Source organism: Triticum urartu, chromosome 6A, assembly GCF_056163025.1.
Source record: "Triticum urartu cultivar PI428250 chromosome 6A, HENAU_Tu73, whole genome shotgun sequence".
NCBI lineage: Eukaryota > Viridiplantae > Streptophyta > Magnoliopsida > Poales > Poaceae > Triticum > Triticum urartu.
This window is the reverse complement of record NC_141878.1, coordinates 47,830,143-47,850,545: the sequence shown is the minus strand read 5'-3', so window position 1 is coordinate 47,850,545 and position 20,403 is coordinate 47,830,143.

Genomic DNA, 20,403 nt, shown 5'->3' with positions numbered 1-20,403 from the left:
CAGAGCTGCTAAACCTCCATGACGGATATTGGTCGGGTGGTCCTTGGAATTAAAATTGATCGGGCAGGCCACCCATGGGTTAAGTTTTGGGGCGATCGGCTTTATGGTGTAGACATCTCCTAGTGTGTGCTTGCGCTCCCTTGTATGGATATGCGTCACGTGTAGCATATTTACTATTTTGACTTCGGAGGGAAATTGCCTCTGTATCCCGGTGTTTGGTTGATGAGTCTCTTCGTCTTCGCTGTCACTGGGTGGCCCCTTCCGTTTGTGTTCAGCATTGAGCTTGCCGGCTTGTTTGAAAACCCAGCTATTTCTGTTGGTATGGTTGGTGGGTTTGTCATGGCTGCCATGAATCTGACAGGGCCGATCCAGTATCTTGTCTAAGCTGGATGGACCGTCTTTGATTGCCTTGAATGGCTTCTTCCATTGACCGGATTTGAGGCCACTGAATCCGGCGTTGACCGCCATGTCTTGGGTTCATGTGTTATTGTTTCGACGCTTGTTTTTATCGCGTCATGGCTTGCCATTGCCGTCCCTGGCTTTGGAGGTGCCAGGATCGCTGGTGCTATTGCTTCTACGAGCAAGCCAACTATCTTCTCCCGCGCAAAAGGAGGTCATTAGTGAGGTAAGGGCTGCCATGGACTTAGGTTTTTCTTGGCCGAGGTGACAGGCAAGCCACTCATCTCGGACGCTGTGTTTAAAGGCTGCGAGGGCTTCGACGTCCGAACAGTCGACGATTTGGTTCTTCTTAATTAAGAACCTAGTCCAGAGTTTCCTGGCTGACTCTCTGGGCTACTGGATGATGTGACTGAGGTCATCGGCGTCCGGAGGCCGGACATATGTACCTTGGAAATTGTCGCGAAAGGCGTCTTCCAAGTCTTCCTAGTTACCAATGGAGTTCTCTAGGAGGCTGTTTAGCTAGTGCCGGGCTGGTCCCTTTAATTTTAGTGGGAGATATTTGATGGTGTGGAGATCATCACCGCGGGCCATGTGGATATGGAGAAGGAAATCCTCAATCCATACTGCGGGGTCGGTTGTTCCATCATATGATTCAATATTCATAGGTTTAAACCCTTCTGGGAATTCGTGCTCCATTACTTCCTCGGTGAAGCATAGGGGGTGTGCGGCGCCTCTATAACGGCCGACGTCGCGGCGGCGTTCGGCGGACGTCCCTATGCGGTTTTCGTCCCTATGAAACAAGCTGCCTTAAGGGAAATATATAATTTTGTGCAAATTGAAGAAGAGAGTCTCCCACAAGCTTGGGGGAGGCTTCTATGATTACTTAATGCTTTGCCTGATCATCCTCTCAAGAAAAATGAAATACTTGATATCTTTTATAATGGACTAACCTATGCTTCCAAAGACTACCTGGATAGTTGTGCTGGTTGTGTTTTCAGGGAATGAGCTGTTGATCAAGCTGAATTGCTATTGAGCAATATGTTGACTAATGAAAATAATTGGACACTTCCTGAACCAACTCCTAAGCCAACTCCGAAGAAAAGGGGTATTCTATTTCTCAGTCCTGAAGATATGCAAGAGGTAAAGAAATCTATGAAAGAAAAAGGTATTAAAGCTGAAGATGTTAAGAATTTACCACCTATTGAAGAAATACATGGTCTTGATAACCCGACATAGGTAGTAAAGGTAAATTCTCTCTATAGATTTGATGCAGGCGATATTCCTCGTTATAAGTCTACTAGCCAATGCTTAGATGAGTTTGATAATTTTATTGTTAAACAAGAAAACTTCAATGCTTATGTTGGTAGACAATTGAAACATAATGCTGATATGCTTGAACACTTGAGTGATTATATGTCTATAGTTAAAGGTGAATTTAAACTTATTAGTAAACATGCTTCTATGGTTACCACTCAAGTAGAACAAGTGCTTAAGGCTCAGAATGATTTGCTCAATGAATTAAATAATAACAAAAATGATAATGCTGTTAGAGTAATGACTAGAGGGGGTAAAATGACTCAGGAACCTTTGTATCTTGAGGGTGAGCCTAAGAGAATTGAACAAGATTCTCTGAGGACTAATGTTGATGCACCTAGTTCTTCTAAGAACAAGAAAAAGAAAAATGATAAGACTTTGCATGCTTCTAGTGAACCTGCTGTTGACACACACTAGTAGAAAACAGGGCTTTGGTCCAGGCCGGGTCAGCCCATTAGTCCCCGTTCAGTCCAGAACCGGGACCAATGTGGGCATTGGTCCCGGTTCGTGAGCCCAGGGGGCCGGCCGGGCCACGTGGGCCATTGGTCCCGGTTCATCTGGACCTTTTGGTCCCGGTTGGTGGGATGAACCGGGACCAATGGGCCTCGCTCCTGGCCCACCACCATTGGTCCCGGTTGGTGGCTTGAACCGGGACCAAAGGCTCCCCTTTAGTCCCGGCTCATGTCACCAACTGGGACCAATGAGGTGCCTATATATACCCCTCGCTCACGAGCAGAGCACCCCAGTGCTCTGTTTTTCTCTGGCCGAGGGGGAGAGGGCTTGGTGGTGCTCTAGCTCACCTCCTATGCACACAAGGTGTTTGATGGAATGCCCGAGCCACACTACTTAAGCTTTCTCCTCTCCAAGCTCGACCTCCAAGCTCCATTTTCCATAATATTTGTCTAGGTTTAGCGGTCCGTCACGCCCCGTCCCCGTCTTCACTGCGTCGATCACCCGCGCCGAGCCCATCGCCGGCGCCACCGTGGTGAGCCTCTTGTTCTTATCTTCTTTCTAAAAGGAAAAATATTCTTACTTATATGTTTACATAGATACTTGTATTATTTTCTTACTTTTATTATTGCATCTTATATAGTGCGATGGTTTTGGTATCTGCCCCCGTCGGCCCTCGTCCTGTCTATGATTCGGATGTGGTATATATATTATCTTTATAACTATTGGTTCATTTATTGTTTATGAAAATTATGCCGACCAACGTGACATAGATTTTATTTATGTAGGATGTATGTGAATCGGAAATGCCAACCGACCCTATTGTCGAGAGGTTAAATTTAGTTGAAGAAGAAAACAATTTGTTGAAGGAAAAAATAAAAAAAATTGAGGAGGAGAAGATGATATTGGAGTTGCATGTTGCGGATGTCGTCGATGATCACAAGATCAAGATGGATGCAATGCGCTTGAAGATTAGAAAGATTAGAAAATATGCCATTCATACCGAGGCTTGGTATCATTATGCCGTTGGATCAATTGTTACCTTGGTTGCGATTATGATCGCATTTTTTTCATTGAAATGTTTTACATAGTTTCAATGTATGGTTTAATTAATTAGATGCTCTGGAGAGCTATATGTTGTTAGATGAGAACTATGTATGCACTTTGGTTTTAATGTGATGATGAACTTCTATTAATTTGGACACTTAATTATATATAATGCACGCAGATGAACCGGCAATGGATGTACGGTGACAGACACACCTGCGAGTACATTAAGGGCGTGCATGAGTTTCTTGATGCGGCTGAGGCAAACACGCAGAATGGTTTTATGTGTTGTCCATGCATTGAATGTGGGAATACGAGGTCTTACTCTAACCGGAAAATCCTTCACTCCCACCTGCTTTACAAGGGTTTCATGCCACACTATAATGTTTGGACGAGGCACGGAGAAATAGGGGTTATGATGGTAGACGGCGAAGAAGAAGAGTACGATTACAACTATGTGCCCCCTGAATACGGTGATGCTGCAACGGGGGGAGCTGGTGAAGATCAAGAGGAACCATACGATGTGCCCAATGATGCTGCAACGGGTGAAGCTACTGAAGATCAAGAGGAACCAGACGATGTGCCCGATGATGATGATCTCCGCCGGGTCATTGTCGATGCAAGGACGCAATGCGAAAGTCAAAAGGAGAAGCTGAAGTTCGATCGCATGTTAGAGGATCACAAAAAAGGGTTATACCCCAATTGCGAAGATGGCAACACAAAGCTCGGTACCGTACTGGAATTGCTGCAGTGGAAGGCAGAGAATGCTATGGCTGACAAAGGATTTGAGAAGCTACTGAAAATATTGAAGAAGAAGCTTCCAAAGGATAACGAATTGCCCGACAGTACATACGCAGCAAAGAAGGTCGTATGCCCTCTAGGATTGGAGGTGGAGAAGATACATGCATGCCCTAATGACTGCATCCTCTACCGCGGTGCATACAAGGATCTGAACGCATGCCCGGTATGTGGTGCATTGCGGTATAAGATCAGACGAGATGACCCTGGTGATGTTGACGGCGAGCCCCCCAGGAAGAGGGTTCCTGCGAAGGTGATGTGGTATGCTCCTATAATACCACGGTTGAAACGTCTGTTCAGAAACGAAGAGCATGCCAAGTTGATGCGATGGCACAGTGAGAACCGAAAGAAAGATGGGAAGTTGAGAGCACCAGCTGAAGGGTCGCAGTGGAGAAAAATCGAGAGAAAGTACTGGGATGAGTTTGCAAAGGACCCAAGGAATGTATGGTTTGCTTTAAGCGCGGATGGCATTAATCCTTTCGGGGAGCAGAGCAGCAATCACAGCACCTGGCCCGTGACTCTATGTATGTATAACCTTCCTCCTTGGATGTGCATGAAGCGGAAGTTCATTATGATGCCAGTTCTCATCCAAGGCCCTAAGCAACCTTGCAACGAAATTGATCTGTACCTAAGGCCATTAGTTGAAGAAGTTTTACAGCTGTGGAATGGAAAACGGTGTGCGTACGTGGGATGAGCACAGACAGGAGGAATTTAACCTTAAGGCGTTGCTGTTCGTGACCATCAACGATTGGCCCGCTCTCAGTAACCTTTCAGGACAGACAAACAAAGGATACCACGCATGCACGCACTGTTTAGATGACACTAAAAGTATATACCTGGACAAATGCAGGAAGAATGTGTACCTGGGCCATCGTCGATTTCTTCCGACCAACCATCAATGTCGAAAGAAAGGCAAGCATTTCAAAGGCGAGGCAGGTCACCGGAAGAAGCCCGCCATGCGTACCGGTGCTCACGTACTTGCTATGGTCAATGATTTACACTACGTAATCTTTGGAAAGGGTCCCGGTGGACTAGCTGTTCCGAATGACGCTGAGGGACCCGCACCCATGTGGAAGAATAAATCTATATTTTGGGACCTACCCTACTGGAAAGACCTAGAGGTCCTCTCTTCAATCGACGTGATGCACGTGACGAAGAACCTTTGCGTGAACCTGCTAGGCTTCTTGTGCGTGTATGGGAAGAAAAAAGATACACCTAAGGCACGGGAGGACCTGCAACGTTTGCACGAAAAAGACGGCATGCCTCCGAAGCAGTATAAAGGTCCTGCCAGCTACGCTCTTACGAAAGAAGAGAAAGAAATCTTCTTTGAATGACTGCTCAGTATGAAGGTCACGACTGGCTTCTCGTCGAATATAAAGGGAATAATAAATATGCCAGAGAAAAAGTTTCAGAACCTAAAGTCTCATGACTGCCACGTGATTATGACGCAACTGCTTCCGGTTGCATTGAGGGGGCTTCTACCGGAAAACGTCAGATTAGCCATTCTGAAGCTATGTGCATTCCTCAATGCAATCTCTCAGAAGGTGATCGATCCAGAAATCGTACCAAGGCTAAGGAGTGATGTGGCGCAATGTCTTGTCAGTTTCAAGCTGGTGTTCCCACCATCCTTCTTCAATATCATGACGCACGTCCTAGTTCATCTAGTCGACGAGATTGTCATCTTGGGGCCCGTATTTCTACACAATATGTTCCCCTTTGAGAGGTTCATGGGAGTCCTAAAGAAATATGTCCGTAACCGCGCTAGGCCAGAAGGAAGCATCTCCATGGGCCATCAAACAGAGGATGTTATCGGGTTTTGTGTTGACTTCATTCCTGGCCTTAAGAAGATAGGTCTCCCTAAATCGCGGTATGAGGGGAGGCTGACTGGAAAAGGCACTCTTGGAAGAGACTCAATAATATGCAGGGACGGATATTCTTGGTCTCAAGCACACTACATAGTTCTACAGAACTCTACCTTGGTGGCCCCGTATGTCGATGAACACAAGAACAGTCTGCGCTCCAAACACCCGGAGCAGTGCGACGACTGGATTACATGTGAACACATCAGGACTTTCAGCAGTTGGTTGGAAACACGTCACAGAGGTGACAACACTGTTTGTGATGAGTTGTACTTGTTGTCCAGGGGACCATCTTTGACTGCATTGACTTACAAAGGATACGAGATAAATGGGAATACATTTTACACGATCGCCCAAGATCAAAAGAGCACCAACCAAAACAGCGGTGTCCGCTTTGATGCAGCAACAGAGAGCGGAAAGGACACATATTATGGTTACATAGTGGACATATGGGAACTTGACTACGGACCTGATTTTAAGGTCCCTTTGTTTAAGTGCAAATGGGTCAATCTGTCAGGCGGCGGGGTACAGGTAGACCCACAGTAGGAATGACAACAGTGGATCTGAAAAATCTTGGGTACACTGACGAACCGTTCGTCCTAGCCAATGATGTGGCACAGGTTATCTATGTGAAGGACATGTCTACCAAACCGAGAAAAAGAAAAGATAAGGAAGCGAATACATCATACGATGAGCCACAACGCCACATAGTTCTTTCAGGAAAAAGGGACATCCTGGGAATGGACGGCAAGACAGACATGTCTGAAGATTATGAAAAGTTTCATGAAATTCCTCCCTTGAATGTCAAGGCTGACCCAAGCATCCTGATAGATAATGAAGATTATCCATGGTTACGGCGCAATAAGCAAATGACACAAGCGAAGAAAAAGTGAAGACTTTCTCCCGCAACTATTATGATGATACCATGCCAACTTTGTAACACACGAACATGCTACCATTGTCCGTTTTGTACATGCACATGCTATGTGGGTGAAATTATGATACCATGCCAACTTTCAACTTTTTCAAAGTTCATTTGAAATGCTTTCATGTCCTATGGTTCGGCCCTCGTAATACCATGACCATTAGTCCCTGGCCCATGCCAACTTTCAACTTTCAACTTTCTAAAACTAATGGCACTAACAGAAAGTTTATAATTTTGCTCCTCGCCCCTACCCCATGACCATTAGTCCCAGTTTGTGCCACAAACCGGGACTAAAGGGTTGGTCCTCGTTGCGGGCAGAGTTTAGTCCCACCTCGCCAACCGAAGGGGGCTCACACCGGTTTATAAGCCCTTCCCTCTCTGCCTTGTTGAGCTCCTCTCAAAGTGAAAATAGATGCCCTAATAGAGAAAAGTTTAACCTAAATTCATAGTGAATTTTTCTGAAATTCATAGAAATTTACTAGGAGTTTAGGTTGAATTTTCTCTATAAGCGCATCTATTCTCATTTTTTAGTAAGTTAATCACAAACTTGTGATTCAAACAATTTTCAAAGAATTCAAATTTTAACTATTCAAATTTGAAAACTAATGGCACTAACAGAAAGTTTATATTTTTTCTAAAACTAATGGCACTAATAGAAAGTTTATAATTTTGCTAACCTAAAAGCAAATAGAATTAAAAATTAAAGCAAAAAGCAAAAGAAAATAAATAATGCAAAAAACAAATCAAAAAAACAGGAAAAAAATATTTTTATAGTAAAGTTAATCACAAAATAAAATGGCACTAACAGAAAGTTTATAATTTTTTTAAAACTAAAAGCAAAAAGAATAAAAAAATAAAGCAAAAACAAAAGAAAATAAATAATGCAGAAAAAAAAAAACCTGAAAAAAATAGCAACAATAAGTATTTTGTTGTAAGTAGAAACAAAATAAAATAAATAAAGCAACAAAGAAAACAAAAAAACAAAAAAAAGTGTTTTCAAATTTGAAAACTAATGGCACTAACAAAAAGTTTATAATTTTTCTAAATCTAAAAGCATAAATAATTAAAAAATAAATCAAAAAACAAAAGAAAAGAAAATAAATAAAGCAACAAAAAAATGCCACCTACTGGGCCCCCATGGCCTGAATACGACTAGAAACCCATCAAAGGGCCAGGATTCAGGCCCGCAGGAGGCCCAGTAGGCCCACAGGCATAGAAGTGACAATTAGGCCCGTAAGCCTGCAATGGAGAGAAGCTCGACAGGGGTGCGGCAGTGGGGCTTATAAACCACTGCGCACCCCTCTCAACTAGCAAGGTGGGACTAAACTTTCGACGCAGCAGCTGCACAAGGCCTTTGGTCCCGGTTGGTGGCACCAACCGGGACTAAAGGGGGCCATTGGTCATGGTTCATCGCACAAACCGTGACCAATGCCCCCCTTTAGTCCCGGTTGGTGCCACCAACCGAGACCAAAGGCCGCCGCTTCCCGCCCTTTGAGCTGCTGAAAAGAGGCCTTTGGTCTCGGTTGGTGGCACCAACCGGGACTAAAGGGGGGCATTGGTCACGGTTTGTGCCACGAACCGTGACCAATGCCTTTGCTATATAAGCCCGCACTTAGGAAAATTTCACATTTCCCTCGCAGTTGCCCCCCGACTACGCCGAGCACATCGACGCCGCCAGGCTGCCCCAACGCCGCCCGCCGCCCCAGCCGTCGCTGTCGCCCGCGCCCCGAGTCGCCGTCGCCCGCGCCCTCGCCGGCCGTCGCCCGCGCCCTCGCCCTCGCCTGACGCTGTCGCCCGCGCCGCCGTCCCCTGCCCCGTCGCCGTCTCCGTGCCGCCGTCCCCTGCCCCGAACGTCGCTGCCTCTGTGAGCACCGCACGTCTGCCGCCCCCGCCGCCGCCGTGCATTTTTTTATTATACATGCTATTTTTTACATGTTTTTAGATTTTCATATATATGTGTATGTATGTATTTTTAGATATACGTATTTTTTGATGTATGTTCATATATGTATGTATGTATTTTTTACATGTTTTTTGTATGTATGTATGTATTTTTTTCAATTGTAATGATGTTTTAAAAATACATATATGCAAAAGTTAGATTTTTAATTAGAAATTTTTTATCTATATATGTTCTCTGATTTAGTACATTTTAGGTTAGTTTCATTTTAAAAAAAAGTTTTATATATTTAGGAAGAAGGAATAGAAGGAAGAAAATGTTTTATATATGAGGGTCGAGAGGGGGTCGACGGTCGAGAGGGGGTCAAGAGGGGTTCGTCGAACATGAGAGGAAGAAAAGGATAAAAAAAGAAGAGGAAGAAAAAAAAAGAGGAGAAGAAAGAATAGAGGAGATCTTCTCCTCTATTCTTTCTTCTCTTCTTTTTTCTTCTTCTTCCTATATGTATTAGTTTTTTTATTTAGGTTGTTAATTAGTAGATATTAATTTTGTTCATATATGTATGGATGCATGTGATATGTATGTATGTATGTATCGGGTATGTCGTTGTCGATATACCCCATACCCGATAACTTCGACATGAGGGGGTCGAGAGGGGGTCTAGGGTCACCGAGGGGTCGAGGGTCGTTGAACATGAGAGGAAGAAGAGGATAAAAAAAGAAGAGGAAGAAGAAAAAAGAAGAGGAGAAGAAAGAATAGAGGAGACTCCTCTATTCTTTCTTCTCCTCTTCTTTTTTCTTCTTCCTCTTCTTTTTTTATCCTTGAAGCGTTGTCGAGGCCACCCCAAACCCTAGAGAAGCAGCATCGAGGCCGCCCCAAACCCTAGAGAAGCAGCGTCGATGCCACTAATTAATATTAGTTCTATGTTTACCACTAATATATCCATCTGTCATGTTTGAATATTGCCATGTTGAAAATATTTGTAGAAACTATGGAGACCGCCCGAGACGAAGTACAAGAAGAGTTGTTGGGGGACATAATTGCACGAGGAAGTGATGCCGTCTGCTCGTTGTTTCTCAACGACACCGATGGTCTGGAAGCAGCTGGCTATGATTATGATGGCTCCAGTGACCTAATGCCGGTGCAAGAAGGAGACCGTGAGGACGACTCCGGTGACCCAATGCCGGTGCAAGAAGGAGACCGTGATGATGTCTCCGGTGACCGAACCGAGTCCGGCCAGGTATATATATTAGTTAAGCTTCTGTTGACTAGCTAATTGATGCATTCATTGTTTTGGTATGTACACATATTAATTAAGTCTTTGTTATTTTTTCTAGCCCTCTGGATCGAGCACAACTTCGGTAAAGAGACGAGGCCTGAAGAAAAAGTTGAGTTCGGATGAAAAGTTTGAGATCATAGCAATCGCGCCCGACGGCCAACCGATTGAACCCCTCCGGACAAAGAGCACATTTGTTGCTCAGTGTGGGGTCTTGGTTAGGGACAAGATCCCGATCAGCATCCAACAATGGTTAAAGCCGGCTACAGAAGACCCTGAGGTGTCTTATGTCAATGATATGCAGAAAAATGATCTTTGGACTGAGCTGAAGTCAAATTTCACCCTACTGCCAGAGGATGATCCAGAGAAGCCAGTTAAAGAGCAATTAATCAAGCCTTTTGCTCTTAAGAGGATGGCAGAACTATTCAGGAGGTGGAAGAAAGAGCTGAATAAGTTTGTCGAAAATAAAGAGACACCGGAATTCAAGGGCAGATATGAGAAGATCAGAGATCACTGGCCCGCATTTGTGGCCCACAAGACATCGGAAAAGAGTAAGAAGATGTCGGCGACAAACAAGCAAAATGCTGCGAAGAAGAAGCATCACCATCGCACGGGGTCAGGTGGCTACTTCGTAGCCCGGCCTAAGTGGGCCGAGACTGAGAATGATCTGGTTGATAAAGGGATCAAACCAGAGACAATTAACTAGCCAGACCGTTGCCAGACTTGGTTCTTTGGGGCTGGCGGAACCTTGAACCCTGTAACAGGGAAGTGCATTTGGACGAACGATCAAATGGACATACCAGTCAGGAAGCTTCAGCAGTATATCGAAGAAGCGCAGCACGAGACGTTCTTTCCAGATAGAGAGAACGACGAGCTCACAATGGCCCTCGGGAATCCTGAGCACCCTGGACGGACACGAGGCATGCCAGGCTCCATTCTGTGGAAGGTTGGGTTTCCGGACGCAGGCGGTTACAAATCCCAGGAGAGGAGGAAAAAATTGTAGCAGACCCAAATGCAGGCGCTGCAAGCAAGGGTACAAGCGATAGAGGAACGATAAGCAAATCGCAGCAAACGTACTGCCGAAGCTTCCCCCGAAGCTACCCCGCCATCTCAGCGGAGAAGCAGCGTGGCTTCCACCGAGCTGCTTCAGCCGGAGCATGCCTTGACGGCTCCTGCCAGCTATCCCGTAGATGCTATCACGGAGTCTCAAAATTGCCACCTTATGACGCAATGGATGAATTTGAAGGTCAAGGCGGCTATTGGCTCTGTTTATCCTACTGAACCCGGCGCAACTTTTCACTGCCGGCCGATTCCAGAAGGATATGCTAGGGTGATGGTGGATGAAATAACGGAGGGATTTGAGGACCTCCAGCTTGACCACCATACCAGTGAAGGGGAGACTAGGCTAGGGTCTGCTCTGAAGACTCCATGCCTATGGCGGAAGGAGCTCATCAACCTTCCGAACTGGACGCCTCCGCCTCCTCCTCCTCCTTCGGCAAGTCAGGGCACTCCGCCTCCTCCACCGCCTCCTCCTCCGGCGAGTCAGGGCACTCTGCCTCCTCCACCGCCTCCTCCTCCGGCGAGTGACGATCACGGCACTCGACCGGCTCCTTCTCCGGCGCGTGGCGGCACTCCGCCTCCTTCTCCGCCTGCGCCGACACGCCCGAGCAGCCAGCCTCCTCCTTCTCTGCCTCGTGAGCAAGGGCGGAAGAGACCTGCCGCCGCTCCGGCTGCTCCGGCGCGTCCTAGTCCTTCTCCTCCGCCTCGTAAGCAAGTAAAGAAGACAGCCGCTCCGTCTGCTCGGCCGGCATCTAGCAGTACAGCCAGAGGCGGGAGGACATACAGATTCGGTCCTTCTCTGAAGACTCCAGAGAAGTTACCATACGAGAGGACCCCGGAGGAGAACGCGAAGATCGCGCGAACCGAAGTGGATGACTGGTTTCAAGGGTTGAAAGCAAAGAGACATCCACCTCCGGAGGAGAAGGTAGATCCGATGAAAGTGAAGCGCACTCTGGCTGCCCTGACAAAACCACCCGAGTCTCTGCCGAAAGGAAACTATGAGCGCATTATTGGAAAGGAATTTGCCGAAGCGGAGTGGTTGGGAAGTACTGTCAGTGATCAAAGGCTGAAAGAACGACGAGCTGGGAAACAAATTTCCCAGCTCGGCGAACAAGCGAAGCAATCGTGCCCCCCGCTCAAGGTGCCTAGCGACAACGTCGCTAATGATCCGAGGATGGTGCCCGGTTATAGCAATCTTGCCGATTACCTGCCTGACGATGTACATTATGAACCCATGGAGGTGCAGATACAAAGATACGAGTACGGGAAGCCTCTCATCAAAGATGAAAGATCTCTATCAACGATGATGCGAAGATTGCATGATTGGTACTTGAAAATCTGCAGAGACTCTGGGGGAGGAGTATTTTGTATGTGAAAGTTAAAAAGGAGCATGACCTCATTGGAATTGAACTGTTGCATGTTCCATTTGAGGAGTTCTTTCAGTTTTTCAATCAATTGGCCCTCGATAAAACAACGGTCACCTGCTACTGTCTGTAAGTAGTACTACTTCTGTCATTAAGTCTCTCTATATAGCTCAGCTCTTTCGTTGCATGTATTTATAATCATCCTCACTATATTATGCAGATTGAAGATCGCCGAATTGAAGAAAAGACAAGTTGGTGATATTGGGTTCATTAACACATATCTCATAGATGCAACTCAGGTTAAATTTCATGCCGCAGATACCGAGGCCAACTTGCTACGATCGTTGGTAATAAATGAAAACAAACATATAATACTCTTTCCTTACAACTTCAAGTGAGTGTTATTGTCTTGTGCGTATTCGGTTTCCCTTATATATATTAGTCAAGGTTATAGTAATGTAATTGATGAGTTATGCATGTGTGTGCAATTACCACTATATTCTCCTAGATATTAAGCTTGAGCAGGGACTAGTAACTGTCTTAGACTCAAAACGAAAAGATCCCCAGGACTATGCGGACATGACTCAAATGCTCGAGAAGTAAGTTAAATCGATCATTATCCACCATATCAGCAACTTTGTTCATTTCCTGATATATCAAGTAATTGTTTTCTTTGTCTGGCAGGGTTTGGAAAAAATTCTCCAAAAAAGCTCCAGGACTCCCGAAGAAGCTGCAATTTAGACACCCAAAAGTAAGTACTATAGTAGCATGTTCCGCACATCTCCTATTGATTTGGCATTCTTGCTTATCAGTTTGATTGACCTCTATTTCTTGTAAAGTGGTTGTGGCAGGAAAAAGGGAATGATTTCTGTGGATACTACGTTTGCGAGTCCATCCGCCACACGACCTGTGAGCGGGGCTACACTGACGAACAATATGAAGTACGTAAATAACAACATTCACAATTTTATTTTATTACCATCATTTGTGTTGAGTTTCATTCATTCATATATATATGTATTGACCCCCTTCTTCAAATTAGATGTTTCGGAAGCGGGATGAACTCCTAGCACCAGCTCGCATGTGAGCAATTCAAGAGGAATTGGCGGCATTCTTTCTTGACCACGTGATCGCTGAAGACGGAGAATACTATGTGGACCATGAGTCCGTATGATTATATTTGTAAAAGATAATTATTGTATATATGTAGCCGGTAGTGTCGGATAGATATACGAGAACTTGTTGTTCGATCAATCTCTCGGAGAAGGAGAGGTGGTCGATATCACTTCTCTCTGTATGCATATATGTTCATGACGATCTTCTTTTTCCTTCATTTGCTTACTAGCTAGCTAGCGTGTCTAGTCCTCTCTATACTTATGTATAGTACGTAGCGTCGACCAAGCACGGACATAAGAGAGGACACTTCTCTCTATTAATTATAGCTAGCTAACACAATATATGAAACACCTAAATTAACCCCCCAAAACCCCCAACCCCCCCCCTTTAAAAAAAACAAAAACCCCAGCCACAGAAATGCTGACGCGTGGATGCCTATTGGTCCCGGTTGGTGCCACCAACTGGGACCAAAGGGTCTCCTGCCTGGGCTCCGCGCACAGGCCACGTGGAGGCCCATCAGTCCCGGTTCTGGATTGAACCGGGACTAAAGGGGCAGGGCATTAGTACCGACCCTTTAGTCCCGGTTCAGGAACCGGGACAAAAGGCCCTTACGAACCGGGACAATAGGCCCTTTTTCTACCAGTGACACCTGAGCATCCCAATGATCTTTCTATTTCTGATGCTGAAACACAATCTGGTAATGAACATGAACCTAGTGATAATGTTAATGATGATGTTCATGTTGATGCTCAACCTAGCAATGATAATGATGTAGAGATTGAACCTGCTGTTGATCTTGATAACCCACAATCGAAGAATCAACGTTATGATAAGAGAGACTTCATTGCTAGGAAACACAGTAAGGAAAGAGAATAATGGGTTCAGAAACCCATGACTTTTCCTCCTAAACCATCCAAGAAAAAGGATGATGAGGATTTTGAGCGCTTTGGTGAAATGATTAGACCTATCCTTTTTGCGCATGCGTTTGACGGATATGCTTAAAATGAACCCTTATGCTAAATACATGAAGGATATTGTTACTAATAAAAGAAAGATACCGGAAGCTGAAATTTCCACCATGCTTGCTAATTACACTTTTAAGGGTGGAATACCAAAGAAACTTGGAGATCCAGGAGTACCAACTATACCATGCTCCATTAAAAGAAACTATGTTTAAACTGCTTTATGTGATCTTGGAGCCGTAGTTAGTGTTATGCCTCTCTCTTTATATCGTAGACTTGATTTGAATAAGTTGACACCTACTGAAATATCTTTGCAAATGGCCGATAAATCAATTACTATACCTGTCGGTATTTGTGAGGATGTGCCTATTGTGGTTGCAAACGTTACTATTTTAATGGACTTTGTTATTCTTGATATTCCCGAGGATGATAGTATGTTGATTATCCTTGGTAGACCCTTTTTGAATACTACAAGGGCTGTTATTGATTGCAACAAAGGCAATGTCACTTTTCATGTTAATGGTAATGACATACGGCACACTTTCCGAGGAAACAACCTCAAGTCCACAGTATCAATTATATTGGAATAACTTCAACGATTACTATTGGAGGTTTTGAATTTCCTCTTCCTACTGTCAAGAATAAATATGATATTCTTATTGTTGGGGACATGCATATCCCCGTTGATGTAACCTAGTGTTATTCGAAAATTCTCCGGTTTCATGTTATTCGAGAAGAGTTTGTTAACAAGACTTGATCAACCATGTTAGTGGATTCCTTTTGATGAGCATGAGATGGATGAAGTTAGAAGACACAACTCTGTGTACCCTCTTTTTACTTTCTGTTATTTATATTAAATAAAGAAAAAATAGTATTTTATATCTGTTTTCTGAATTATCCTTGCAATAAAAAATACCCCAAAAATAACAGTTCTTCAAATGCCCTGAAAATGAAATATGATTTTTTTTCTAGAATATTTGAGGATTTTAGGCACTGAGTACACAGCAGGGGAGCAGCCACGTGCCCACGAGGGTGGAGGGCGCGCCCACCCCCCTAGGCACGCGCCCCGCCTCGTGGACCCCACGTGGGTCTCCTCCACTTATACTTGCACCCACACACTTCGTCTTGCTCGAGAAAAAATCACTAGCCAGCTCAAACCCGAGTTCTTGCTCATCTTGTTGCCATTTTCGATCTCCTTGCTCAAAGCTCCATTCACAAAACTGCTTTGGGGGATTGTTCTTTGGTATGTGACTCCTCCAATGGTCCAATTAGTTTCTGTTCTAGTGCTTTTTTAATGCAAATTTTTGCTGCTTAGGTGACCCTGTTCTTGAGCTTGCATGCCAAATTTATGTGGTCAAAAGTAGCTTTAATGCATGATATAGCCTCTAGGCACTTGTAGGAGTAGTTGCTATCAATTTTGTTGAGTTTGGTTCACTTTTATTTTTGAGTTACTAAAAATTTCAGAAATTTTTCAGAGGAAGAAATATGTTTAGGAAAATGTACCAAGGTGGTTCCTCAAGGAATCAAGGCCCAAGGCCCGCAATACGCGAGCCGGACAATGAACTACCAAGAGATGCTCAAGTGCGGCCTTGTGAATGGCCGTCAGAAAATTTCATGGTCCGGGCAGGAATTAAGGAGGAATTTGAAGCATATTTGCGTAACGCCGATCTTGAGAGCTTCGTGGCAGATAAGTGCCCTTAGTACTACTACCTAACTGATTGATTTGTGAGAAGGTTTAAATTTACTTCATCACGCAATTCTCAAACTGTCCTATTTGATCTTTATGATAAATCTTATACCATGGACTTAGAAGATTTTAATACTGCTTGTAAACTCCCACAGTGAGGTAATGTTAGTGAACCTTGCAAATCTGAATATAAAGACTTTCTTGCTAGTATAACTGTGGGAGAATCTAGGGAAATCACGCAAGCTACCATAGGGAGCATTCATTTTCCTGACATACATTATTTTGCTCTCTTCATAGGTAGATGCATTAACGGTAAGGATGAGGCATGTCACATGTGTGTTCCTGATTGTAGTGTTCTCAGGAGTGATGTATTAGGAGATAGACAATATAACTTGGGGGCCATTGTTACACGTAGGTTGCATAATAATAGTATTGATGTAGATTTCTTTGGTGGAATTTATGCAACCCGTTTAGCTGATTTTCTTGAGATACCCATACGTGGAGATGATATTGAGTTGCCTCCTGATTATTTAGATTATAATGTCATGGTTCATCATCAGTTTGTTGAGAGGAACGATCAGTTCCTCCAGTACCAACTAATCTTTGACAGACGACGCATCTATCACGTCGCTCTCCCTGCTCCTAATTTCTTTGACTTTCAGGCAAAAGGGAGATATGTTATAACGAGGGAGGAGGCGAACGAGTACGAGAGGAGGACGGAGGCAGCTTGCCTCCAAGCTGCACCTCATCAGGCAATTGCCGCTGCATCTCAGTATGACCCCAGCTACAGTTTTGATCCATGGGCATAGACCAACTTAGGCCAAAAGCCTAAGCTTGGGGGAGTACGTATTCCTCACCGACATTACATTCACGTTCACTCACTCATGCCAATTGTCGGTGCTCATACTTTTTCATTGTATCATCCATGCTAGTTTATTTTATTTTTAACTTTCTTCTTGTGTGTTTGAAAAACCTTAAGAAAAACCAAAAAAATAGTTGTAGCTTTTAGCTAGTTTACTTTCCATACATGTTGTAGTAGTAATTAAAAAGAAAACTCAAAAATATTTCTCGTTCTTCTTTTGGTTGTTGGGAGCTTTCCTGTGTAAATAGTTTTATTTCTTTTCTTGTTCTTTGGGGGGGAAAGAGGAGAAGACCATGATGAAATTGTTGAGTGGCTCTTATATGCATTATTGTTGATCTAACAAAGAGCCCATATTACTTGTCTTCTCCCATCTATTGAATGCTTGAAGATTCCAGCTTAGTCCAATGCACGTGCACTATTATTATTATCCACACTATTCGGTTGTGCAAGTGAAAGACAATAATGACGATATATGATGAACTGATTGAGATGAGAAAAGCTGGTATGAACTCGACCTCTCTTATGAATATTCAGATTCGAAAGATTCAAGACAAAAGTTTATATTGACATAAAAATAATAATACTTCAAGCATACTAACAAAGCAATTATGTCTTCTCAAAATAACATGGCCAAAGAAAGTTATCCCTACAAAATCATATAGTCTGGCTATGCTCTATCTTCACCACACAAAGTATTTAAATCATGCACAACCCCGATGACAAGCCAAGCAATTGTTTCATACTCTAAAATTTTCAAAACTTTTTCAATCTTCACGCAATACATGAGCATGAGCCATGGATATAGCACTATAGGTGGGATAGAATGGTGGTTGTGGAGAAGACAAAAAGGGAAAGATAGTCTCACATTAACTAGGCGTATCAACGGGCTATGGAGATGCCCATCAATAGATATCAATGTGAGTGAGTAGGGATTGCCATGCAACGGATGCACTAGAGCTATAAGTATATGAAAGCTCATCAAAAGAAACTAAGTGGGTGTGCATCCAACTTGCTTGCTCATGAAGACCTAGGGCAATTTGAGGAATCCCATCATTGGAATATACAAGCCAAGTTCTATAATGTAAAATTCCCACTACTATATGAAAGTGATAACATGAGAGACTCTCTACTATGAAGATCATGGTGCTACTTTGAAGCACAAGTGTGGTAAAAGGATAGTAACATTGTCCCTTCTCTCTTTTTCTCTCATTTTTTTGTTTGGGCCTTTTCTCTTTTTTATGGCCTCTTTTTATTTGGGCTTCTTTGGCCTCTTTTATTTATTTTTCGTCCGGAGTCTCATCCCGACTTGTGGGGGAATCATAGCCTCCATTATCCTTTACTCACTGGGACAATGCTCTAATAATGATGATCATCACACTTTTATTTTTCTTACAACTCAACAATTACAACTCGATACTTAGAACAAAATATGACTCTATATGAATGCCTCCGGCGGTGTACCGGGATATGCAATATGACAATGATGGAGTGTGTCATAATAAACGGAATGGTGGAAAGTTGCATGGCAATTCTCGGAATGGCTATGGAAATGCCATAATAGGTAGGTATGGTGGCTGTTTTGAGGAAGGTATATGGTAGGTGTATGATACCGGCGAAAGTTGCGCGATATTAGAGAGGCTAGCAAAGGTGGAAGGGTGAGAGTGCGTATAATCCATGGACTCAACATTAGTCATAAAGAACTCATATACTTATTGCAAAAATCTAGAAGTTATCAAAGAAAAGTATTACGTGCATGCTCCTAGGGGGATAGATTGGTAGGAAAAGACCATCGCTCGTCCCCGACCGCCACTCATAAGGAAGACAATCAATAAATAAATCATGCTCCGACTTCATCACATAACGGTTCACCATACGTGCATGCTACGGGAATCACAAACTTTAACACAAGTATTCTTTAAATTCACAACTACTCAACTAGCATGACTTTAATATTATCACCTCCATATCTCAAAACAATTATCGTGCTTCAATCTTTTCTTAGTATTCAACACACTCAAAAGAAAGTTTCACAAATCTTGAATACCAAGCATATTATTATTAAGCAAATTACCATGCTATTAAGAGACTCTCAAAATAATTTAAGTGAAGCATGAGAGATCAATAGTTTCTTTAAAACAAATCCACCACCGTGCTCTAAAAGATCTAAGTGAAGCACATAGAGCAAAATTATAACGCTCAAAAGATATAAGTGAAGCACATAGAGCAAAACTACATAGCTCAAAAAGATATAAGTGAAGCACATATAGCAAAACTACTTAGCTCAAAAAGATATAAGTGAAGCACATAGAGCAAAATTATAATGCTCAAAAGATATAAGTGAAGCACATAGAGTATTCTATCAATTTTTAATTCATGTATGGATCTCTCAAAAGGTGTGTACAGAAATTATGATTTTCGCATACTAAAACACAAAGACACAAATAATACAAGACGCAACAAGCAAAACACATATCATGTTGGTGAATAAAAATATAGCTCCAAGTAAATTACCGATGGAAGTGGACGAAAGAGGGGATGCCTTCCGGGGCATCCCCAAGCTTTGACTTTTTGGTGCCCTTGTATTATGTTGGGGGTGAAATGGGCATCCCCAAGCTTAGGCTCTTGCCACTCCTTGTTCCATAATCCATCAAAAGAATTCACCCAAAACTTGAAAACTTCACAACACAAAACTCAAAGTAGAAAACTCGTGAGCTCCGTTAACGAAAGAAAACAAAAGACCACTTCAAGGTACTGTAATGAACTCATTCTTTATTTATATTGGTGTTAAACCTACTGTATTTCAACTTCTCTATGGATTATAAACTATTTTACTAGCCATAGATTCATCAAAATAAGCAAACAACACACGAAAAACAGAATCTGTCAAAAACAGAACAGTCTGTAGTAATCTGTAGCTATCACAAGATCTGGAACCCCAAAAATTCTAAAATAAATGGCTAGACGTGAGGAATTTATCTATTAATCATCTTCAAAAATAATTAACTAAATAGCACTCTTCAAATAAAAATGACAGCAGTTCTCGTGAGCGCTAAAGTTTCTGTTTTTTACAGCAAGTTCAACAAGACTTTCCCCAAGTCTTCCCAACGGTTCTACTTGGCACAAACACTAATTAAACACAAAAAACACAACCAAAACAGAGGCTAAATAATTAATTTATTACTAAACAGGAGCCAAAAGCAAGGAATAAAAATAAAATTGGGTTTCCTCCAAGCGCTATTGTTTAACGCCCCTAGCTAGGCATAAAAGCGAGGATAGATCTAGGTATTGCCATCTTTAGTAGGCAATTCTTCGATGAGGCATCTATTTACCTTAGGAATTTCTTTATTTCTAGTGATTATCAAACTTTTAGGCACAAGATCGAAAAATT